This window comes from Eumetopias jubatus, unplaced genomic scaffold (genome assembly GCF_037043125.1).
Source record: "Eumetopias jubatus isolate StellerSeaLion01/CBP00866 unplaced genomic scaffold, mEumJub1_p1.0 scaffold_2, whole genome shotgun sequence".
NCBI classification, from domain to species: domain Eukaryota; kingdom Metazoa; phylum Chordata; class Mammalia; order Carnivora; family Otariidae; genus Eumetopias; species Eumetopias jubatus.
The window spans coordinates 25,180,915-25,207,740 of NW_028274808.1; the positions used below are offsets into that span (position 1 = coordinate 25,180,915).

Genomic DNA, 26,826 nt, shown 5'->3' on the forward strand with positions numbered 1-26,826 from the left:
GTTTGACAGGAGCATGTTTTAAATAATCTAACAAAATAGCCATAAAAATGATGACTTTTCAAGTAAGTAATTTTGTTTTGGGGCGCCTGGGTGGCTCAGTCAGTTAAGCCTCCGATTCTTGGTTTCAGCTCACGTCATGATCTCAGGGTCACGAAATTGAGCCCCATGTGGGGCTCCCTGCTCAGCACGGAGTCTGCATGAGATTCTTTCTCTCTTCCTCTCCCTCCCCCTCTGTTCCTCCCCCTGTTCTCGTGCTTTCTCTCTAAAATAAATAAATGAAATCTTTAAAAATAAATAAAGTAATTTCATTTTATTCTTTTATTCAGTAACCATTTGTCAAACAATGTGAGTGGGACATAGTACACTATATACACATAGATTAAGGAGTCACAATACTCTGAGGAAGGGGAACGCATTTTAAAATGCTGAGTGCAGGGCACCTGGGAGGCTCAGTGAGTTAAGCATCCAACTCTTGGTTTCTGCTCAGGTCACGGTCTTGCAGTTGTGGGATCGAGCCCCACACTGGGCTCAGTGCTGAGCATGGAGTCTGCTTCAGATTCTCTCTCCCTCTCCCTCTCACTCTCTCTCTCTCTCTCTCAAATAAGTAAATAAAATAAAATGCTGAGTGCAACTGAAGAATTGTGCAGAGAAATAAAAGTGTATCAAGAACAAAGATTTTAAATGCCATCTTTGAGTTCAGGGCAGATCATCTAAAACAATTGAGGTGTGTTCTAAAAATGGGCAGTGTTTTTAATTATGACAACTACAAAATAAAGCAGTGCAGCCATTCAAACCTGTTGAAAACACTGCAGATTTTATTGTGTTGTCTTAAACTGATTTTCTGCAGCTTAATATAAAGATGGAACAGTGTGTACCTAGAACATTACTGTAGTAGGTGCTCAATAAACGTTAGTGGAAACACGTTTGGATCTGATCCCAGCTTTCAGACCTGAGGGGCCACAGAAACCATCTTATTTGAGGTCAAATCCCATAAAAAAGAGATATAAGGACATAAATCCTGCTTTCAAGGGCAATGTAGGGAAGGCTGAAAAGCTTTACATGTGAAACTCTTGGCCCACAAGCACTGCTGTGTGATGCTGGTCATGAAAGCAAAAATCATTGCGAAGAAAAGGGCAAAGTCAACAGAAACAGTAGAGAGATGCAACATAAAGGGACCATCTAGAGAAGAGGCCCAAATGTTTATCAACTACATAGAGGTATCATGCAGTAGTGCTTCTACAGTTTCATTTTGCCTGGGTCGTTTTATCTCCCTAGCTCGACATATTTACTTGATAACACTGAAAAATTCAGTAAAGGTCTTGAGTGCTACTAGAAATGCTATCTCTACAATATTAGGAAGACACTTTTGAATGGTTTGTGGAAGTCACTTATCTTCAGAAAGTAAACAGGTAGTGAAAAAAACTTGGACTTGACTTTGAGAACTAGGTCAAATCACTTCTCCTTGAACAAGAGTCCCCTTGCCAGGGAAATGAGGAGAAGAGCAATCTACCGTTGTAGACCTCACTGGTCTGCTGAGACAATCAAATGTAAGTGATGCTGTGTAACCTGGGAAACAACCATATGAAATGCTTATCGTATTCTAGGGATCACCACCTACTGGAGGCAGTGAATGCTGAAGTCAAATTTTGATAAAAATCAACTGGAAACTTATTTCAAAACATAATATCCTGGGTCAATCATCCAGAGATTCTGGTTTCAATATGTCTGGAGAGGGGCCCAGGAATATACAATTTTTATAAGCACCCCCTCCCACCCTGGTTATACCAACATAGATGGTAAAGAGACGATACTTTTGTAAACACTGTCTTTCAGTATGTGATAGAGGCTATAGTCCATCTTACCAGTGAAATAAGTACTGTACATAACACAAATTGACCTAAAAATATACAGGCTCAGAGACCCCTTCTGAAATTGTTAGGGATCCATGAACTCCAGATTAAGAACACCTAATCTAAGATTTTTCTGTGACCAAAAACTCTGTTGTGTGATACCTGGAAAAGAAATGATGTTTTCCTTTTTTGGACACAAAGCTTTTTTTTTTTCCCTTTTAATAGTTGTCATTTCATTTAATAGTTATCATTTCAATCAATTTGCATCTTTTAAAAATTTTGAAATGAAAGCTAACCAGAAAGTCCCCCAATTTTTAAAAATTTGGTTAACTTGTTCATTTGTTCATTCATTAATACAACATACGTTGTATTCCAAACAGTGTTTGGTTTAGGATACAAACAATAGACAAATCAACTACAAAACAGACAAAAATTCCTACCTTCGTGAAGCTTACATTGTAGAGAGAGAGACAGATAATATAAACAATGTATAAATACAATATGTAGGAAAGTATATAGTGATATGTGAAAATAAGGCAGGAAAAATATAGGAAATGCAAGTTTCAACAGGGTTGCCAAAAAATGCCCCACTGAGGTGACATTGGAGTAAAGACCTAAAGGACACAAGAGAGTGATCCAGCTTTGCTGGTGTGGGTGTGGGTGAAGAAACTGCAGAGTCAGTGGACACAGCTAGCAGGAATGGCTTAAAATAGGAGCTGCGGGGAGGTGGGGGGGGGCAGGTGCAGCTGGAGCAGAGTGAGGTAGATGAAGCCTGAAGGAGATAAGCTCCAAGAAGTGAGAATCTTTGGGACCTGTGGCTCTTACCTTGAATGTCACGTGAGCCTTCGGAAAGTTTTGAAGAGAAGAGTAACATGATACGATACTCACATTTTAACATCCCAGCGAAGTATGTTTCTGTGTGGGCAAGGAGTGTACCGTGTGGGTATCTGAACACAAATGATTCTGTTTGCACAGCATGCCATCTCCCTTTTCCTTTACCAAGGGAAAATATTTTCATGCTTGTGATATTTGTTTGTAATACTTGCTATTATTAACAAAAGAGTCATTTTGTTCAATTTATAAACAGAGGAGTCATTTCACCTAATTTGAGGTGATGAACTGTCTACAGATTCTGATATCAAATCAATGATCATAGCTTTGTCTAACTAGATTGTTGACTATGTACTAATTCAGTCATTCAAGAAGTAATTGTTGAGAGTCCTCAATGTGTCAGGCACTTGGCACATGGCGATTCGCTAGGGAATGAAACCAACAGGATCCGAGAGTTGATAGAAGTCACAGCCACGCTTGTCTATCCTTCATAATCTTTACCATCTATGTACCCTTCAGCAAATCTTATCCCAATACTGCACATTCTACAATATTAGGCTCTTTCACACCCCCTTTACCATTATGTACCCTCAAGCAGTTTTGTTCCAAGTCTGACTCCTCCCTCCTCTGTAACATTGCTGGAATTTGATCATTACTCTGTGAGTGTGTTTGTAAATATAGTATTTTAAGAAGACAGTGACTTATTTTTTTCTTAATCGATGTTTCAACCAACAGAATCAATTTTTTCCCCAACCACTTTTTTTACTTTCTCATATTACATGCTAGTTTGCTTTTAAAAGATTTTTTTTTTATGCTCATGAAACTATGACCTTGTATAAGTTTCCCAGGAGACATGATTCTCAGCATTTTGTTGGACAAATATTTGTTTTTTGTAACTACATGAACAAGCCAAACTGCACGTAGTCCAAAAAATAATTCTGCCTTTTTCACCACACTCTTTTAAAATGCCATATTCAAGAAATACTAGTATAATGGCAACTGAGACATTTTAATTTTATCATTTAACCATGAGGAGGATTTCAAACCTTGGCACATAGAACAAAAGAATTTAACAATCTGAGACAGCCTTTACAGTGTGTTCCCAACTGTTGTTTTGTCAGCTGAATGGACATGAAGAAAAATGAAGGCAGTCATATTTTGCAACTTAAGAATGTATTTATTTGCTTAAACAATTAGCTGAAATCAATATCTTTTACATCCTAATACATATTTTAGCAGAGGTTCTAAAATATATTTCAGCAGATAAAGAAGTCACTTTTGTAATTATGTTTAACTATAAAATAATAGCATTTCTACAATGGTAATGAAGCACTATTGAGTTTCAAATTATAGGAAGTTGAATAAAAAGAAAACCTAACTGGGGTAGTGGCATTTCTATAAATTCTTTTGAGGATAGTCATGAGATTTCCAATGAGATATGCTTTCTTAAACCAGACAAATGAATTGGTGGTTTAGTTTAGACTCAGTAAACATTTCTCTCTGAAAAAAAAACAAAATACTCTGGGCTATCTATTCTGTTAGTAAGCATATAAGGAATTTCTCTATTTTTTCATAACTATAACAAACAAAAACTGGAATATAAATGACTGCTTTATTAATCTTTTGATAAAATGAATATTTAATTATTACATGTACATAATTATATTTCCTTTTTATTTTACAAGTAGTTATATATTTTAAAAATATTTCATCTACTGATTCTGATGGAAATACTGAAGAGATTCTTTGTGATGTGAGCTAGTCAACTTACCTATTTTTCAGTTCTTCTGTTAAAGATTAAATTGCCTGAAAGGTTGTTGTGAAGACCAAGTAAGATAATAACTGTGAATTCATTCTGAAAGGAATAAAAGCAAGGGCTATAAGCCAGTATTGTCATTTCATTATTATTACTCATATCATAGTCATTCTCATTTGGAAGATGCAGGTGGTTCAGCTGTGGATGTAGCTGAGCAAATACAGCTGTGATAGACGATCTTGTCATTGGAATACCCCACTGAGGTAACCCAGCAGCCCCAGAACCACCAAGCATGTATGACTGTAGATGTACACTAACTGTGAGACTCAAGATTTGGTCAGGTGAGATCAGCATGGTTTGGACTGATCATATGTACAGCTAAGTCAGCATTCCCAGGTCTTGGTTACCAGTGTTGCTATATGCAAAGTTCCAGGGCAAGCATGCTTGAGTTCTAAGATCGTTTGGGATCACTGTAGTATATGGAAGCAGCTCAAGTTGGAGAAGAGGAAAATAATTTCAGTTAGCCACTTTATTTCCTTCTGGTGATTATATGATGATTATTTGTATCTAATGCTTCAGGAAATAGTTGAAAAGTAAAAACTCTAGCCATCACATTGTCAATTTGACATGAGGATATCTGGATATTTTAATGTTTCAGTATCTCCTCTAGCCAAACATGGAATAACATGAGTTGAGTAACACTTTCATTCTGGGTGATGTTTAGATTTCAGAACAGATATAAGTGCTAAAGTTAGTCAAATTATGGGCAGATGTAGGTATAGCTATGATATGGTACAATTTTCAAAAATAAACTAACTTTTAATTTTAATATAGCTATAAAGGTTTATGTATGAAGAAAAGTTATTTGAGGGCGCCTGGGTGGCTCAGTTGGTTAAGTGTCCGACTCTTAATTTTGGCTCGGTCATAATCTCAGTGTTGTGAGATCAAGCCCCGCCTTAAGATTCTCTCCCTCTTCCCCTCCTCCACATCCCTCCCTCCCCCCCCAAAAAAAAGAAGAAGAAGAAAGAAGAAAAGTTATTTTGTATCTTGTATTTAACTTTTTTCATTAGATAACTCTTCAACTACTGCTGCAGTCTTCTTTCATCTTTTATGTAAGATTTCTAAAGCTATCTCAAGCAAAATTGGATGCTGGATGCAACTGAAAACAAGTCAGGCTTAATGTCAGCAAAGTCTGGTTAAGAAATAGCCAATAGGGGCGCCTGGGTGGCTCAGTCATTAAACGTCTGCCTTCGGCTCAGGTCATGATCCCAGGGTCCTTGGATCGAGCCCCACATCGGGCTCCCTACTCAGCCAGAAACCTGCTTCTCCCTCTCCCACTCCCCCTGCTTGTGTTCCCTCTCTCGCTGTGTCTCTCTCTGTCAAAAAAAAGAAATAGCCAATAAATGAATTTAATGTGACCGAAATAAGGCAAAAGATAATTATACACCTTGTTTTCTCAAATTTATTTAATGTTTTCCTTTATCTCAAATAAGTCTTAAGAAAATCTGATATACATATATGTATATCTTTTCTTTTTGTTGTGATGATTATTTTATTTGGAAAAATTTGTTTATGGCCATTGATTTTGCAAGGCTTATTAAGGAAAACTTTTTAGCCTTAAAATAAAAAGTCATCAAAACATCATTAAGTTATACACTTAAAGGAAACTTTTATACACTTATACAGAAAAAGAAAAAAGTGTTCAGAAAATAGAGTATACAATTTCAGTTAAAAATAAATTTACTTTTCAAATTCTAATTCTCTTTTAAAACTAAATCTAGGTTTCATTACCCTTAATTTTAATGTTTTGTTGTAGAATTTTCTTTGATTTTTTTTAAATGTATTTTTAACTTTATAAGAAAATGATATTAAGAGTTGTGAATTACGATAAGGTTTGGGGAGTAAAAACTGACAATTTCAATAGCACATATAATTATTGAGACTTCCACAATAAATGTAGAGTTGAAGAAACCTGTAATCTGGTATTACAAAGTTGTATCTGTACTAAGTTGAAAAGTTTTCTTCAGTTAGAGAATACTCCATTGTGTTTTTGATCAAGATTTTTATTTTTCTTCACATCACATCACAACTTGCCATTAACATGCAAAGGAGCAATCCAGGATTTGCATCTTCTTTGTCGATTTCTGTCCTATGTTTGCCTGTGGTGCATACAATATCCAGTAAATAATAGATAAAATTTGGAAATTGCATTTCCTGCATTAGCTAAAACAAATATCAAGGTAATCTCTCTTTGAAAGAGACAGTTATCCCTCAAATTACACTGGAAATATTGTCTCATGAGTTCCAAATGTCCCTTCCTTGTTCTTACAGAGGCAAAAGTTACCTCTATTTCTTTCTATTATATCAGCTTCATTGGAGCTGAGCTATGTGCCAATCTGCACATCTCCGAAGACTATTATTTACTCAACTCCAACTGTATACTTAACTTTCTACATGAAAAGAGTCTTTGTTAAGGACAGTGATCTCTGATTCTAGGTCATTTCACAATACTGGGATGATTTTTCTTAATTGCTTCATAAGGTTAACCTCTGGAATGATTGTGGCTTGTAAGGTACAAGATGCTCATTAAATTGGCCTCCTCAGTAATCCATGAAATGCCTGCAAACTGGCCTCAGTTGCCTGTGTCCATCCTGGTCTCAAAAGAAAATGGCTACAGGGACCCATAATAGGAAAGCACAGATCCCCCCTCCCCTGCAAGCCCCCTGTAGCTCCAGAAAATGGTCAAGAAACGATGTTGTTCCCCTTGTTGTCAAGTCTGCTTTTGTACATTTGTGGCAGTATATTAGAAACTACATCATCTGCACCAAAAATATTCCAAACTGAGATAGAATGTTCCTGAAATTAAAAGGAAAAATTAAACACTGAACATTATGGAGAAAGGATGGGGGTGGGATTAATTTTAAGGATAATGTAGCTAATATTCTGCAAAAAAAAAAAAAAAACAAACATTTTAGGAGATACAAGAGAGAAACTGTTTTTTCAACCCTGGGAAATCCCATGCATTTTGCTTAAAAGTATGCTTATATTCCAGGGTTTCATGACTCATTACCAACCTTTTTTCCATGTGAGTGTAAGTAGATACCCACAGTGGCATACCATGGACTGAGCAATTGCAAAGGGGGTGAGTCACCTGGTAAGCAGCCCGCCCAGCCATAATCACTGATGTTGACCAAGTCAACTAGAAGTAGTTTTCAAGATGAGTTTTATTTTTAAAATCCTATTCTTCAGAGTAAAAAGCGTATAAACATTTACTTATCCATGCTGTCAATACTCTGGACCTATATTTCAGTGTACTGGGGGCAAAGTTTAGGAGGATTTAAATGTATAGTATTCTAAAATCTCTTAAAACCTGAAAGAGTATATGTGTATGTTTTCTGAAAAATGTTAAGTAAGCAGAACACTTTCATGTTGTAATAATTTACAAAGTATTCTCAAAGAATCAGGAATACCAATTTATCTGGGCTGACTGGGAAAAAAATAAAAATAAAAAATAAAGGACAAGTAAACTACAGTAACACCTATTCCAAAATGGCAGCCAATATTAAATTTTTGTTATATGATCTTGTACTTTAATTCTTAACCTATTCTCTACATAAACCAAAATTGACAAAATCTAGGAAGAAGATTTTATTATAAGTTTATGACCTAGAAGAAATAAAGACTAATATCTAATGAACAACTTACATTTTTCTTTTTTGAAATAGTTTTGAGAATTAGTAAAGAGTAAAAGCTCTGGAAGTCAGAGTACCTGGACAATAATCCTGTCTCCACCACTTAATGGTTGAGTGAATCTGGTCAATAAAGATAAAACATTTGAAAATGTATCACAAACCAATTCTCTACAACCACACATCCACCTGAACCAAATCTAGTTTATGCCAAATAGATACTACTCAATGGCACAAAAAAATTGATACCATAAATCATATACCTAATAAGAAAATGTAAGAATGGGATGATATTAACAGCAAATGCATACACACAAAAATGTTCAGTAAAAAGCAGCATATATTTTAATCTCAGTGTGGGAGATGAGAAGACTTCCAGGGTGATCAGATTCCAAAAATTAACATTTGGAGAAAATGTTGCTAGTAAGTAAAGACTCAACAGCATATATCTCAGTTAATGCAGTTGAAAGATTGAGCCCTGAACACAGTAAAAGGTTGGAGGAGTGTTTTAAAGTCAAAAGAGACATGAGAGCTGAGGCCTAGTTTTGTTTAATTTACATAGGGCCAAAGGTTTCTGCCTCCAGTGTGTGATGATTTAAATCTTAGTCATAGCTAAATGAACAGGCCTAGGCCATGGTTTCCAATAAGTTTTGCCCATTGGGAAGGGTTTGTGGAAATCAGAAGATGAAAACAAAAAATGAGTGTTATTTTTTCAATTCTCACAATTTGGAAGTAACAGAGAAAGAAAACAAATGGATGTATTTTAATGCCCAAAAGTAGTATATTACACATGAGATTAAATTCCGTTACACTCTTGCTGAAATACATTATATCCTGTATTTTACATCCCCGAGGATTGTTGCTTAAGTGGTACCAGGACAGTATGATGAGCAAGGTAGAAATTTCATTGGTATTGAGGGCAAATATTATTTTCTGTCTCATTTTTCATGTTTCTTTGTTCTCAGTTATGGAAGACTTGTCTGTGTTATTTCTTATTCTTTCCAGAGGGAAGTTTACCATTCTTTCACTGAATATCATAAAGCTAATTTAAGACTAACTAGCCATTGGGGACCTTTTTCTTTTTTAATTTTTAGAAGATAATTCAAAAGTTTTTTGTTTTGTTGTGACTTTTCTGATTTGTAATTGATATACTACCAAATCTTTTCCTATAGTGATTTTGCCAGTGGGTTGATCACTATTTCAGTCAAGAACCACCCCATTCCATAATGACTTAAACCATTCCCCAGCTTTTTTCTCAGGATTCTCTAAGTCTAACTTAGAGATGAAGTATGTTAAATATGGACACAAGAGTTTGAAATGTGTCTCTGTTTGTATTTCTCAGTAGTACATTGATATGCTGAATTAAGTCTGGCTCCCTGGAAAACTCTTGCGTGCTGAGTATGCAGATTCCTCAGGTTTTTAATCTAGAAAAGGAGGGATGTCTGGGTTATTTTTGTTTTGTTTTCCTTTTTCAGCTGTTGCACCTCAGAGTAGGATGATATCACTCGAAAAAGAGGCCTCCCTACAATAATGTCTAGTTAAGTCTGTAGTCACTGGCATGTCATAGATACTAATCTTGTCCCTACTCATTACTGTGGTTTTTGTGGAATTAACCAGATGTTCTACTTTTGGGGGTTGTTCTAGGTAATAGCTTTAATAATTAGTGGCTCTTTACTTTGTGCCTATGTTTAGGGTAGAAAGCCAAATACTATAAGCTCCACAGCTGTTGTTCCATTCTCTGGTTTACAAGTTCTGTGAAGATATAGACTATGTATTTGTACTTTTATCTCTGAAGCACAGGCTTGTGTTTGTTAGTGCCTAGAGCTTCCTGCTTCCTTCTTTAGATCACTGATTTACCCTCCCTTCTCTTCTCCAAAACAATTCTGCTTTCTTTTCCTGGTTAAAGATGAAATGAATATAGCAATCTGAGGCCAACTGCTTACTGATTTGGACAGAAGTGGAAAGATACTAAGAGCTTGCAATAAGGTCAAACCATGAAACAGATAAACAACTATCTCTCAATCTCTCTGCCTGCTCCCCTCTCTCCTCAAACAGTCCCCAAATTAAAATCACTCAGTTCACAAGTTCCCCCCAAAAAGTGAAAGGACTAGGACATTCATGAATAAAGTCATGTATTTTCCAAATTCCGTATTTAAACTAAAGTGTAAGTCAAGGCCATCTTGGAGACCGGCTAATATTACTTACACTTAGTTTAAAAATTACAGTTTCTGCCCCCCAACACACACACTTTTGATGATGTTGATTCAACTGAATTTCTATAAAAGCCAATCCAAAATAAAGATATTGAAAGATCACCAATTACTTGAATATTAGCTTAGAAAATGTAAAACAAATAATTTTCTTCTCTAATTATATTTTCATATATTTTTCATATTTTGCTTTTGTCTTCCTTAGTTTCAGTTTTTCTGGTAAATTTTTCCTAAAGATACAATATATTTATGTTTTAGGTCTCCTTTTCACTACATTTTAGGATTCAATATGTATATGCTCTTTTTGAAACATCAGTTTGATACATCTATAAATGGGTCAGGAGCCTCATTCCAACTTTTTCCAAAACTGTGACAGAGAGTTTAATTTTTCAATTTTCATGGAGTCTATCAGAATCTGCCAACTTAAAGCCAAATAGAGATTTAAAATTCTGCCCGTGATAGAATAGTTCATAGCAAACCAATGTTCCCACCAAAAATATTAGTAATGCTAGAAAATAAATACAAAAGAAACTATATATGAAGGCATCAGGGAGCTATTGAAGCAGGTAGGGATTAGTGTTCAAGATATCAGGAACAAGGGAATTGCGGAGAGGTGGCCCCAACTACAGTGAGGTGACATTCTTCTCAGACTATTTCCTCATCCTCTCAAGCATTAAATGAGAGAAAAGAGACAGAAATGAGGAAGAGAGCCACTGCTAAAAGGCAAGAAGGCAAGAGAGTTTTCAGCAGTCTCATATTAAAGAGAGACAAATATTGGCCATGAGAGGTGTCACAACAGCCAGGACATGAGGAATATATTCCATGGAGAAGGGGGCACAGGAAAATGGGCCTGATACACAAGGTTTTACATTTAGGACATTACTGAATTCTAAGCCTATGCAGGACCAAAGAGCAAGAAGCCAAGAAGAGCTTTCAGCAGCCATATGGTGCGGAGAGAAAAACTGAAGAGCAAGTCTAACCAAGGAGAAGTTGATCAGTAAACCCCTCACTTCTCACTTGGAATCCTTGGAGGGTAACACACTTAGACGGGGAGTTAACCAGAAACAATAAATCTTACCAAAACTTCAACCTGGCCAAAAGGTAACTCAGTTCCCAGTTGAATTAATGTGATTGGCCCCCACTATAGATGCTTACCAGCAAATAGGTTGAACTCTATCTGAAGGAAGAAAATATTATCCTGAGTCTCTACAGTATTTCATTCAAAATTTCTAACAGATGATCAAAAATATCCAGGTACTTATGGGAAACTCACACTGGAGTTATCTCCTATCTAAAATTACCATGAAAGACAAATTAACTTCTGGATGTTATAGAATGGCATCTATATGGAAAAGCTAGAGTTATTAATATCTGGGTAAACAACAGAAAGCATATTTAATCTGATAGGCTTCTAACACCTTTTTCTAAAATCTTATAATGTATGCGCATGCTGAATAAACTATATAAGAGCTATTTATGCTACATGCCTACAAAAACATAATACAACTTATATGTATCTTTTCTATAATTAATTTTGCCAGAAACTTCAAATGAAATAAATGAGAGATGACCATAAAAACAATAAAATCTTCAGTCCATTAAAAAAAAATATCCAGGTATACTGAGAAACAGGAGCAAAGAAAAGCAAATAACAAATAGATGCACAAGTGATCGAGATATTAAAGTTATCAGTCATAAACTTTAAAAAACTGGTTAGAGGGCACCTGAGTGTCTCAGTTGTTAAGTGTCCGCCTGTGGCTCAGGTCATGATCCTAGGGTCCTGGGATCAAGCCCTGCATTGGGCTCCCTGCTCTGCAGGAAACCTGCTTCTCCCTTTCTCACACCCCCTGCTTGTGTTCCCTCTCTCACTGTGTCTCTCTCTGTCAAATAAATAAATAAAATCTTAAAAAAAAAAAAACTAGTTAGATTCAAAGGAAGACACAAAGAAATGGAAAAACGTTCTATGCTCATGGATTGGAAGAACAAATATTGTGAAGATGTCAATGCTACTAAGAACAATCTACACGTTCAATGCAATCCCTATCAAAATACCATCAACTTTTTTTTAAAAAAATGGAACAAATAATCCTAAAATTTGTATGGAGCCAGAAAAGACCCCGAGTAGCCAGAGGAATGTTGAAAAAGAAAAGCAGAGCTGGCAGCATCACAATTCCAGACTTCAAGCTCTATTACAAAGCTGTCATCATCAAGAGAGTATGGTACTGGCACAAAAACAGACACATAGATCAATGGAACAGAATAGAGAGCCCAGAAATGGACCCTCAACTCTATGGTCAACTAATCTTCGACAAAGCAGGAAAGAATGTCCAATGGAAAAAAGACAGTCTCTTCAACAAATGGTGTTGGGAAAATTGGACAGCCACATGCAGAAGAATGAAACTGGACCATTTTCTTATACCACACACAAAAATAGACTCAAAATAGTAGAAAGACCTCAGTGTGAGACAGAAGTCCATCAACATCCTAAAGGGGAACACAGGCAGCAACCTCTTTGACCTCAGCTGCAGCTTCTTCCTAGAAACATCGCCAAAGGCAAGGGAAGCAAGGGCAAAAATGAACTATTGGGACTTCATCAAGATAAAAAGCTTTTGCACAGCAAACGAAACAGTCAACAAAACCAAAAGACAACCGACAGAATGGGAGAAGATAATTGCAAATGACATAGCAGATAGAGGGCTAGTATCCAAAATCTATTAAGAACTTATCAAACTCAACACCCAAAGAACAAATGATCCAATCAAGAAATGGGCGGAAGACATGAACAGACATTTTCCAAAGAAGACATCCAAATGGCCAACAGAGACATGAAAAAGTGCTCAACGTAGCTCAGCATCAGGGAAATCCAAATCAAAACCTCAATGAGATACCGCCTCACACCAGTCAGAATGGCTAAAATTAACAAGTCAGGAAACGACAGATGTTGGCGGGTATGCGGAGAAAGGGGAACCCTCCTACACTGTTGGTGGGAATGCAAGCTGGTACAGCCACTCTGGAAAACAGTATGGAGGTTCCTCAGAAAGTTGAAAATAGAGCTCCCATACGACCCAGCAATTGCACTCCTGGGTATTTACCTCAAAGATACAAATGTGGGGATCCAAAGGGGTATGTGCACCCCAATGTTTATAGCAGCAATGTCCACAATAGCCAAACTATGGAAAAAGCCAAGATGTCCGTCAACAGATGAATGGATAAAGAAGATGTGATACACACACACACACACACACACACACACACACACACACACACACACACACACTGGAATATTATGCAGCCATCAAAAGGGATGAAATCTTGCCATTTGCAACAACGTGGCTGGAACTGGAGGGTATTATGCTGAGCGAAATAAGTCAATCAGAGAAAGACATGTATCAGATATGAGGAATTCTTAATCTCAGGAAACAAACTGAGGGTTGCTGGAGTGGTGGGGAGTGGGAGGGATGGGGTGGCTGGGTGATAGACATTGGGGAGGGTATGTGCTATGGTGAGCGCTGTGAATTATGTAAGACTGTGAATCACAGACCAGTACCTCTGAAACAAATAGTATATTATATGTTAAAAAAAAAAAAGAAGAAGAAGAAGAAGAAGAAGAAGAAGAAGAAGAAGAAGATAGCAGGAGGGGAAAAATGAAGGGGGAGAAATCGGAGGGGGAGACGAACCGTGAGAGACTATGGACTCTGAGAAACAAACTGAGGATTCTAGAGGGGAGGGGGATAGGGGGATGGGTTAGCCTGGTGATGGGTATTAAAGAGGGCACGTTCTGCATGGAGCACTGGGTGTTATATGCAAACAATGAATCATGGAACACTATATCAAAAACTAATGATGTAATGTATGGTGATTAACGTAACATAATAAAAAAAAACTGGTTACAATATTGAAGACAACAAACAATAAAATAGAGAATTTTAACAAAGATATCCATAAAATTCACCAGAGGCATCTATTAAAAAGAATCATATTGGGGGTGGGAGGCGCCTGGGTGGCTCAGTGCATTGAGCATCTGACTCGATTTCAGCTCAGGTCATGATCTCAGGGTTGTGAGGATCGTGCCCTGCCTCAGGCTCCACACTGAGCATGGAGCCTGCTTAAGACTCTCTCCCTTTCCCACTCCTCCCCTGTCCCCTGCTCATGTACATGCTCTCTCAAAAAATAAATACTTCAGAAATTTTAAGAAAGAATCAAATGGAAATTCTAGGTATAAAACCTACATGACTGGAATTAAGATTTTAATAGACAAGTTTTATAAAAGATTTAACTTAGTGACCTAGAAAATCAGTAGTAGCCAGGCTTAGTCACAGATAAAACAATGGAATTTTTAAATGCAATATTAAAAATATTAGCAACAGGGGCACCTGGGTGGCTCAGTCAGTTAAGTTTCTGCCTTCAGCTCAGGTCATGATCCCGGGGTCCTGGGATGGAGCCCCCATCAGTCTCTCTGCTCAGCAGGGAGTCTGCTTCTCCCTCTGCCTCCTGCTCCCCCTGCTTGTGCTCTCTCTGTCAGATAAATAAATAAATCTTTTTAAAAAATATTAACAACAAGTAATTTGATTTCTAGAGGTGAGTTGATAGAAAAAAGGACAGAAGCAATAGTTGAAGAGAATATGGTCAAGAATTTTCCAAAACCCTTTCCCAGGAGGCTGCCAAAAATGGCTTAGGAGCAGGTCATGGTGCTCAATGGCCAAGGCCATCTCCTGGGCTGCCTGGCGGCCGTTGTGGCCAAAGAGGTGCTTCTGGGTCAGAAGCTTGTAATCGTGTGCTGTGAGGGCATCAACATTTCTGGCAATTTCTACAAGAACAAGTTGAAGTACCTGGCCTTCCTCCGCGTGAACACCAACCCATCCTTGGCCCCTACCACTTCCAAGCACCCAGCCGCATCTTTTGGCAGACAGTGAGAGGCATGCTGCCCCACAAGACCAAGCAATGCCAGGCTGCCCTGGACCACCTTCATATGTTTGATGGGATCCCGCCACCCCAGGAACAAGAAAAAGCAGATGGTGGTTCCTGCTGCCCTCAAGGTGGTGCACCTGAAGCCTACACGGAAGTTTGCTTACCTGGGGTGCCCTGCTCACGAAGTTGGCTGGAAGTACCAGGCAGTAACAGCCACCCTGGAGGAGAAGAGGAAGGAGAAGGTCAAGATCCATTACCAGAAGAAAAATTGAGAAATACACACAAGTCCTCAAGACCCACGGACTCCTGGTCTGAGCCCAATAAAATTGACTGTTTACTCCTAAAGAAAAAGAAAAAAGAAAAAAAGAAATTTCCAAAACAGGGACGCCTGGATGCCTCAGTGAGTTGTGTCTGCCTTTGGCTTAGATCATGATCCCAGACTGAGCCCCACCTCGGGCTCCCTGTTCAGCGGGGAGTCTGCTGCTCCTTCTGCCCCTCACCCTGCTCATGCTCTCTCTCACTCGCTTGCTCTCCCTCTCAAATAAATAAATTTTAAAAATCTAAAAAAAAAAAAAAAAATTTTCCAGAACAGGTTAAAAGACAATTTCAAGAATGTTACAAATACAGATAAGAATAAATACAATGGGGCGCCTGGGTGGCTCAGTCATTCAGCGTCTGCCTTCGGCTCAGGTGTTGGTCCCAGGGTCCTGGGATCGAGCCCTGCATCAGGCTCCCTGCTCCGCGGGAAGCCTGCTTCTCCCTCTCCCACTCCCCCTGCTTGTGTTCCCTCTCTCGCTGTGTCTCTCTCTGTCAAATAAATAAATAAAATCTTTAAAAAATATAATAAATACAATGATATTCACTTTTAGGGTAGTTGTAATAAAACTTAAAATTCAAAAGGGTAATCTTAAAAGCAAGCAGAAAAAAAAAAACAGCCTTATAATCAAAAGATGAACAATATACCTAAAAGAACAAGTGACTCAGCAATGATTAAATACATAGTCCCTGCACTGTTAGATGCAATGGAGTACACATTTGAGGAGAAATAAGGGAAAAGTCTAGAATCGTATGGGTATTATGATTATTGGTTTATAATGCCTTGTCAATGAAGAAAATGGGACTAGCTTTTATAGAGCCTCCAGTTAGAGAAATAAAGAAAATGGAAATGTACAAACGAATAAGAAATGTAATTGAAGGAATAAAGCAAAAACTTATTACTGAAGTGAGATGACTGTTTTTCATATTACATTGAAAATTTTCATAAACTGTTAACTGTCACTAAATACTGCAAATAATCACTCTGAATCTCTTCTAACACTGAATAATACTTGTATTCTTATAATTTTAAGAAAGTGCAGAGTGCAGTGGAATAATATTTTATAATAAAAAATAACTGCATCAAGACAAATTTGTGAGAAGAAAACTATGGTAGCTTGAATTAATCAGAGTCAGTATTATGTTGGTTTTAAAAATAACACATTAAAGTTTTTAACAGTGATTTTCTTCATGCCTTTGGAAGTGTAGAATGCACCTAAACCTACCACATCAATCATTGCAAATTTCTCTTTGTCACTCATTTGATTCTATCTACTTAAGACTGGGAACTCTAAGCCTATCCTCTGAGTTTATGATTCTGAAATATTTTTGCTTTGCTTATTAAGAAGAATTTGTGCATTATGGATCTACACTAAAGCTTAAAAATATATTGGTGTATTTATATCACAGATTTGACTAATACAGTGTTTTGCAGATTCTGGATAACTGCAGGATATTGCTGGCTAAGCTTGCATCTAAATAAGAACAGTAAATCCTGGGTTAAGGGGAAGGAGAGAAATGCAATACAACAGCCGCGTTTTGGATATTCATAATGCTCACTGTCATACAAAGGCTGAGAGAAGCATTACATTTTCTCCAAGAAGATCTTTTTGCCCGTGTTTCTGGAATTAAGTAGCCACTAGAATCCTTAATATTAATTCTTAGTTAATACTGATGTTCTTTGAAATTAACATGTGTTTGAGCATCTTGATAAAGTGCTAATTAGTCTAGAACTTGAGGCTTCCAGTGACCATGGGGGGTGATTTCGTATCAGTTCAGCATAATTTAACAAATCATGGAGGACCAATGTGTGTAGTAGACAAATTCAAGACATTAGAATTATAACATGTTTATATATTGTTTCTCTTGAGTTTTTTGTTATAGTTTTTGGGGGTTTTTTTGTTTGTTTTTAGCTCAAATTTTTGCTCCATTTTTTTAACTACTAGAAGAACTATAGATAATGAATGTTAAGGGGAAAGCAAAGCTAGTCTCTGTGCTCCTGGAATTACCCTCATATTCTCCTTTAGTTTCAACTCAAACTGGGCAATAAAACAAAATGGGGATGAAAGAGATGTGTACAGAATACCATGTTTCTTCTGGCTTCCAAATCCTGCACATTTGTCCATTTGGGGGCTTTGAATATATTGAAGATGAATAAAATTTTTCATAATGGTAGTTTGGTAGAATTATGCCAGGACATATTTTAAGTTTGGACTATTTGTTAGTATCACATATCATAATTAGAATTCACTTTCTGAGGAGGTATGAATAAAGCACTATTCTTGCAAAATAGTTCTAGGAATATATGTGGACAGTGAATAAAGAGTAAAAGTAATTCAACACAAAATGCTAAGTAGTAAAGTGACAGGGAAATTATTGTTGGAGAGAAGTAGTTGTCACTTCTCCTGTCTTTTTAAATTGACTTCCTTCCTTCTTACTAGTTACAGTATTCCTTAGGTGTACTTTTTCATCTAATGTCCTTTCTTACTGAGCTTTTATTCTTAGGATTCACGACCATGGCTTACTTTGGAGTATTTCTATATTATTTAGAAAAAGAACTAGATGATTCAGAAAAAAATAAGCAGGGCTCCTTTAAATTTCTATGCATTTTAAGTATGTAAAAGTAACATCACTCTTTGTAGACATTATATTGAGATATATAGTTAATTAACAAGAGCTGAGACAAGAATGTTAAGATTTTTATAGGCAAACTACTTTACATATCTCTTTATATTTACTAACATGTTTTCAAATAATAATAATAAACAAAGCAGTTTGTATGAGTAGTACTTGTGAAACTCAATAATACCAGGGGAAGCCTGCAGAGATTATCAAATAACTTTTAGTGAGCATAGAATTTAATTGTTTTTCTCAAGTTAGATTCCATGGAGTCCTGTTTTTGCAAGATAAACTATAGGTAAAACAGGTTTCTGTGATCAAAACAGAATAAGAAACTTGGGCATACTCTAGAGTATTTATAGACTTTCTTGAAAATTCATAGATACTCAAAATGTATAGCTACTTTTATCTAGGATGTTCTGAAAATTCTGCAGTAAAGAAACTAGTGTCTCTCAAATTTATTTGACCAAAGACTTTTTCCATTCCAATACCTATGATCATCTCACAGATCCAATGTTCACTGGAATACACTTCCAGGAATGCTGAACTGTTTTTATGGTCATGTTATCCTCCTGCTGGGAAGGGTATTCTTAGAGTAAGTTCAAAAAGCTGTTGGTCCAGAAAAAAAAAATCATTTCTACCAGGTGATTGTGTCTAGAGCTATCATAAGCTTCTTCGTCACAAATGAATTGTGAAGGAAAAGACATTCTTTCCTGTACTAAACAGGTATAAGAAAGACAGAGGCACCAAGTCTGCCTCAATTGGTTAGTGGTACTTGGAAGATGATGTAACGCTTCTTTCTATGAAACCACAATCAACTAGTTGTAGCTTTCTGATGTCATATCTGCTACAAGTCCCCCAAAGTGCTAGACACAAGAACTTGAGTTTTAGGGGCGCCTGGGTGGCTCAGTTGGGTAAGCGTCTGCCTTCAGCTCAGGTCATGATCCCAGGGTTCTGGGATCGAATCCTTCATCGGGCTCCCTGCTCAGTGGGGAGCCTGCTTCTCCCTCTCCCTCTGCCCTTCCCCCTGCTTGTGCTCCCTCTCTTTCTCTCTCAAATAAATAAATAAAATCTTTAAAAAAAAAAAAAGAACTTGAGTTTTAGCTTGGTTTCTATCCCTCAGTGGAATTTTGACTCAAAAATAACATACAAGGTATATGTTCCTATTAGAATTTGAAAGAATGCTAAGATTGGTGCAAATACTAATGACATTTAAAGTTTGTTAATTTACACTTGGGTGCATTATCAATTTGGAATTTTTTCAGTTAGAGACAGTTGTGTAAATAACAGAAAATGCAGTACCTAAACCCAAACATGTGGCAGAACTTCACTTATTCAGCAAGGGTCAGCAAACTACTGCCTGTTTGCCAACTCTGACTCTCTGCCTTTTCTTTAAATAAAGCTTTATTGGAACGCAGTCATGTTCATTTGTTTACATATTGTCTATAGCCGCTTTTGCGCTAGAACAGAACTGAGTAGCTGTGACAGAGACTATAAGACACATGAAACCTCACAGATTTACTCCCTGGGCAATTGTAGAAAAAAAGTTTGCTGCCTCCTGGTTTGCAAAGTGTATTGGTGTGTGTATTGGTAAGTGTAATGAATCAGGGTCAGTGGATGGAGAGTAATCATGGAGAGGAGGTGGCTGTTTTGGATAGGAAACGTCTCTGCACAGAGATGACATTTGAGCATAGACAGACCTGAAAAAAAGTGAGAAAGCTGGCCTGTGAAACTCTGGGAACAGTCTACTTGGCAGAGGCACCCCACCTGGCAGTTTGAAACAGCTAGAAATGCAGTGGGCAGAGGGTGATGTGAGAAACGCATGAGTAGTAGGAGACGTGGTCCTTGGGATAGGCCAGATCACTACTTCTTGCAACAGTAGATTCAGACTGTGACTGGTAGGAAGCCTTTGAACTATTCGGAGTTAGAGAAGTAACATGAACTCACTTGTTTTAAAACAATCATTCTGGCTGTTTTGTTGAAAACTAATTCCAGAGAAATAACTAAGAATGAAGTAGGGCAACTTTAAATTTAAAAAACAAACAAAAACCATAATATGTATTCTACCATCAGACTACAAAGATACTACTGATTAATCACCTGTCACCAGTAAAGGCCATACATGAGGACAGTAGTTTCAACTTTGGTAGCATATAATAAGATCTCCTTGGTAGTTTTTAAAAATGCTAGTGCTAAAGCACACAAAGAGATTCTGATTTAATTTGATTGCGGTGGGGTTTGGGATATTGATTTGTTTGTTTGTTTGTTTGTTTGTTTAAAGCTCTCCAGACCTCTCTAATGTGCAACCGTGAGTGAGAACCATTGCTTTAGAGAAAAATATACAAGACCAACAAAATGTCAATTTTATATGATAGCTAAATATACAGTGCCATAGAAGAAAGCAGACTGATGTGTAACATAAGTTGTCCAGAAGTTCACTCTTCTTAGGGACTTTATAAGAATCTCAGAACTATTCAGTGCCCGGGACAACTTTAAAATCAGATCGGGGACCTCATTGTCTGAAGCAGTCATAACCGTGCTTAGATGTGTCAGTATCAAATGACCTTTAGAGATCCCAAGCGGCCTCTCGATTCTGTTATTTGAATCAATTTGTACTACATTTATGACCTGATGGTGTTTGCTGGCAGGAAATTTCATAGGTTGGAAGTTTTAAACACAGTCATCTGCGACCAGACAAGCCCCTTAATGATAGTCACAGAGGCCGCTGCAGATCTGCCTACATAGGGGTCCCTGAGAGCTAGTTACCAGAGTAATATAACAATATTATTTGCTATACGTAAGTATGTGGACCTTCTAAGCCTCAGACATAGCCATTACATGAGGTCATGTGTGCTGATGTGATTTGTTGAAAGAAATAAACATAGAATTAATCACGAGAAAGGAGACCTTCTTACTTACTGTGAAAATGATTCACTTGGCTTCGATCATGTGTGAGATAGAATTCTGTGTTTTGACTGTAAGAAAATAGAAGTCATAGTTTGACATTCAAAAGATGTTCCATTGACTAAAATGTTCACAGACATGTCCTGGAAACAGAAGAAATCAGTGTGGACCTAAAAGAGAGCCAGCAGCATGCTAATGAAAATCAGGCCACAGGCTTTAAAATACACTATTGCTTCTTCCTCTCCTTCCCTGTTTTTGTTTCACCTTGATTAATGCTTTCATTCAAGGGGAAACTGGGTCTGTTTGCTAGAGCCTTCAGTTCTCCACCTGTCAACTTGAGGAACAGTAGAAATGGCATCGAGGAGAAAAGGGCAAAAAGAGGTGGGAGCTACATAAATTTTGAGGACAAAGTAGGAGCTCAGCAGGTCATCTGAGCTCTTGGTTAAATCGCTGTGTCATGATGAAAATGATTTCAGTGTTTTAGGGTACATGCCTCAAGATGATTAACTCAAAACTTACGTGTCTATAAATTAAAATATATTTTCTCAAGTTTTGCATTTTAACATATATTGTTAGAAATGCAGATTTTTATTGACTATTTTATACAAGAAACCCTCAGTCTCCTTTAACACAAGAGCTGGGTCACATAATGCTAGTTTTCCCCCTAAAAGGTACAAAGACATAGGGAAAGTTCCTCTTTCAAACCTTAAATCCGTGAGCATCCGGTGATCAAATACATTCTCGCATTTCTAGTAGTATGTGATTTTTTTAAAATGTTTTATGCATTTTGGCAATGTGTCAAACAAATAAGCCATTATAACATCAAGCATCTTTTACATGGCACTGGATCTTAAAGATAGAGCAATGGAACAGAGCTCTGGGAAAACACAATTTCCTCCTCAGCTTGTCTGTTTTCTTCATTGTCCAGTTGCTGTGTGTTAAAAAGCTGCTTCAAAAATTTAAAAAAAAATTAAAAAATAAAAAGTTTTTTAGTTACTCCTAAAGGGATTTTTAAATTTATAAAGGCCCAATTGTCCAGACAATGATTTTAAAAAAAAATCTAAGAATCTGTTTTTATGAGAGAGTCTGGAAAAGTGAAAATAATGAAGCCTGAAAAAGGGTGAGTGCTTTTGGTGTGCTGACACAGTTTCTCATTTCAAGGATTAGTCTTGATAGGTAATTGAATACAGGACAGTAAAATTTGATATAACATTATTTTCAAGAAAAGCACAAACCTGCTGACCTAATACAATAAGCCCAAATCAGGAATAGTAGTCTCTTTTTCCAATTTATCTCTACAGAACACATGTTTCCTATATACATTTGGACAATATGAAAGAAAAAAAAAAAAAGAGTGGGAAGCAAGATACCTGGATTCTGGTCCCTGCTTCCCATAATCAGTTTGGGGAAAGTAATTGTTATTTCTGTAGTCCTAAATTTCCTCATTTATAATTGAGAAAGTTGTACCAGAGCTCTAAAATTCCTTATCTATAGCTCTTTCTTGGTTAACTTTCCATTTGTACTCCCTCGGTAGGTTTATCAGAAAATGTGTGTATTTGTTTCCTAGGGCTGCGTAACAAAGTATCAAAAACTGGGTGCCTTAAAACAATAGAAATTTATTTTCTTACAGTTTTGGAGGCTAGAAGTTTAAAATCAAGGTGTTTAAATCTAGAGCCTTCTCCCTCTGAAGGCTGTAGGGAAGAATCCCTCCCTGCTTCTTCCTAGTTTCTGCTGGTTGTCAACAATCCTGGGTATTCCTTGTCTTGAAGATGCATCATTCCAATCTCAGCCTTTGTCATTACATGGTCTTCACTCTTCTCTCCTTTGTGTCTACATGTAGGTCCAAATTTCTGATTTCCGATAAGGACACCAGTCATTGGATTAGGGCCTACCATAATCCAGTCTGACCTCATCTTACCTTGATTACATCTGCAAAGACCCCATTTCCAAGTAAAGTCATTCACAGGTACCAGGGATGAAGACTTGAGCATATCTTCTGGGGAACACAGTTCAACCGAAAACAATGTGTATGAAACCACTCAGCTACCTAAGATTATGTTTAAATGAGATATAATCAGAATATTTACTCTCTGGTCTGTATTTCATGCCTCTTTGTTTGCCGTGTCCAAAAAAGCAGCCTACAATTTCAAGGAATAGTTAGATTTATTGACAGAGGCAGAGAGAAATTTTACCTCATTTTTTTTAACAAAACTCAATCCACTCTAGCTCACTATTACCCACTATTACATTTTTATTAAATACTTAAGTGTATCTTGAATTCCCAAATCTTAAAAGGTATTATATTTTTTATCCGCCTCTCCCCCTAATCTAGTCTGGTTTCTTATATACCACAGATAATTCAATAATGACTCAATTGATAGAATATCACAATAGTTATGGGGTTCAGTTTCCTATCCTGCCAACATCCACCCAAAGTCCTCAGCCACATCATCCTTCTGTCACTCTCGTTCTTTTTTATGCTGACATGCACGCACACACATATACACGCACACACATATATACACACACACACACTCTCTCTCTCAGTACATCCCCATTGTTTACTCCCGTGCCTGCACAATTTTACAGCTCCAAAGATAATGCTAATAAATTTTGTGTATTGAGAATGGGAAACTGAAACTACTGGCTTCCTCTAAATATGCTTAAAATCTGGAGCAGGGACATGTTGGGTTATGGAAATCTATTTTGTAAAAAGAACAGTGGCTTAGAAGTCATTATTATACCCCAAATCCATTGCCATCTAGTTATAGGAGCACTATCTGGAATATCACCCTCATTTGTAACACTCTAGAATTAGTTTGTTACCAAGTCCATGATTAAATTAGAGTTTGTTATAAAATGCATGATTCTGTAGAAACATCCACTTTTCTTTCTCCTTCCAGTGAACACAGAGTAACTGGGGAAAATTTTGTCATTTTTTTATATTTGTTCCCAGAAGAGAGGGTGTTTTTTTTTTTTTTGAGTCAACAGATCATGTCTTATAAAATTTATAGGACCAAAGTACCCTGACATCATACATAATGGAAGATAATGGCCTGAATGTAATTGCATAATCTCATTTCAGTATGTGAGTTTTAGAGATAAATCATTTACTTGCCATTTCTAATGAAGAAAGCTTGAGAGTCATGCAACTTATAATAGGATTTACCACTTAGATATTTGACAGTTAATCAGAAGAACAGACTTAATTGTTAACTCTTCACACATGGAACTGACATTTGTGATTGGTTTATGTGAGAACAACTTTTTTTTTTAAAGATTTATTTATTTATTCCAGAGAGAGAGACTGTGTGTGAACAGGCAGAGGGAGAGGGAGAGAAAGGATCTCAAGCAGACTCCCCACCAAGCAAGGAGCCTCATGCAGGGCTCAGTTCCAAGACCCTAAGATCATTACCTGAGCCAAAATCAAGAGTCCACCACTTAGCCAACTGAGCTATCCAGGTACCCCTAAAATAACCCTTAGTCCATGCTTTTTCCTGACATTAGGCTACCTTAATAGAAATTTCCTTGGTGGAAATGTGACACACTCCACTACGCCCTCCAGAGTGGCAATTCCAAAGATTTCTTTCACCACTTCCCTCAAACCTTCCTGAGCACCCTTGCCCCAGAACATCCTCATACACCTTCCACAGTGAAACTTGCCTTTATGTTCAAAGAGAAAATAGAGTCACAGGTCACATATTTCCTTCTCCTTTCCTTCTCCCCACAAATGTACATGTCTTTTCATGAATTCATCCTTTCAGCCTTAATGAGATAGGAACCCCACTTCCCTCCTATATAGCCATACCTTCACCTGTTTCCTGGATCCCATCCCTTCTACCTCCTCAGTGACTCTGCTCCATCAGTTTTCCTCAGTATCAATGCTATCAACAACTTTTCCTTCTACTGGCTCTTTCTCTTCTACTTACAAATTAGATTTAGTCCTCTCTATCTTTAAGAAAGGAAAACGGACAAAAGGAGAAGCGGGCAGGACAAGGAAAAGAAATAATCATATAGCAGCTACTCTGGAACCCTTTTTTTCTTCTCAGCCTAGCTTTTTGTAAGGCCAGTCTGATATCATTCTCTTCATAATCTCACCTCCTGTTTACAGCTCATGTGACTCTGTCACCTTCACCACTATACTGGAACTACTCCTACAAATATCACCAGCCATCTCCTAGTTGCCAAAATTAAAAGGCATTTGATTATTTTTCTTGCATTTTCACAGACCACGTCACACTCTCTATGACCAATAATCTCTTCCTATAGGAGAAAGAGATTCTCAGCCCTGATGCTGTAAAGCAAAGATCATCCCTAAAATTTAGGGTATTGCCTTTTTTAGTGAAAAGAATTGAACACCTCCCCAGTAATGTTTGTTAGAATGTAAATAAACTTTTTTCCAGAGTGGTTGCACCAGCTTACATTCCCACCAACAGTGTAGGAGGGTTCCCCTTTCTCCGCTCTGGAAAACAGTATGGAGGTTTCTCAAAAAGTTGAAAATAGAGCTACCATAGGATCCAGCGATTGCACTACTGGGTATTTACCCCAAAGATACAAATGTAGGGATCCAAAGGGGTACGTGCACCCCAATGTTTATAGCAGCAATGTCCACAATAGCCAAACTGTGGAAAGAGCCAAGATGTCCATCGACAGATGAATGGATAAAGAAGATGTGGTATATATACACAATGGAATATTATGCAGCCATCAAAAGGAATGAGATCTTGCCATTTGCAACGACATGGATGGAACTGGAGGGTGTTATGCTGAGTGAAATAAGTCAATCAGAGAAAGACATGACCTCACTGATATGAGGAATTCTTAATCTTAGGAAACAAAGTGAGGGTTGCTGGAATGGTGGGAGGGTGGGAGGGATGGGGTGGCTGGGTGATAGACATTGGGGAGGGTATGTGCTATGGTGAGCACTGTGAATTGTGCAAGACTGTTGAGTCACAGATCTGTATTTCTGAAACAATGTGATATATGTTAAGAAAAAAAAAAGATGAAGATAGCAGGAGGGGAAGAATGAAGGGGAGTAAATTGAAGGGGGTGACGAGCCATGAGAGATGATGGACTCTGAAAAACAAACTGAGGGTTCTAGAGGGGAGGGGGGTGGGGGGATGGGTTAGCCTGGTGATGGGTATTAAAGACGGCACGTTCTGCGTGGAGCACTGGGTGTCATGCACAAACAATGAATCATGGAACACTACATCAAAAACGAATGATGTAAGTATGGTGATTAACATAACAATAAAAAATTTTTTTAAAAAGGCAAAAAAAATAAAATTGCTCCCAAACAAGACTATCGAAGCACATTGAGTTCAATAAAAAGAAAAACATGCCTTCTACTTGTTACCAAACAAATGTATGACTGTTGTAGGACAATCCATTCTCTTAAAGTTGTAAGGATAGAACCATTAAAAAACAACAAAACAAAAAAACAAAACAAAAGAATGTAAATAAACTTGCTGTGTGTGTGTGTGAGTTATAAAACTATGGGATTAAAATGAGAATTCTAGTGTTCCTATTTGCATGAGTGCCTATAAGATGTATTATATCATTTAGTGATTGATAATATTGTTTTGTAACTTCACACTAACTTTTATTGGGTTTTGCTCCCAAATTCAATCACAGTTCCCATGTACAGCATGTTGTTTAGTTTTCTTTTTAGTGAGGGACCACTAAAATAACTCAAACTAATGCCATAGCCCAATCAACCCTCACTTGACTTTTAACTGACATGG

General features: G+C 37.3%; 1 protein-coding gene and 1 pseudogene across 1 annotated transcript in view; both read left to right on the forward strand.

Annotated features, from left to right (window-relative positions):
- DLC1 (DLC1 Rho GTPase activating protein) overlaps positions 1-26,826 on the forward strand; it is a 404,280-nt gene that overhangs the window by 37,308 nt on the left and 340,146 nt on the right. The window lies entirely within an intron of this gene.
- On the forward strand, positions 15,004-15,516 carry LOC114201466 (large ribosomal subunit protein uL13 pseudogene; annotated as a pseudogene).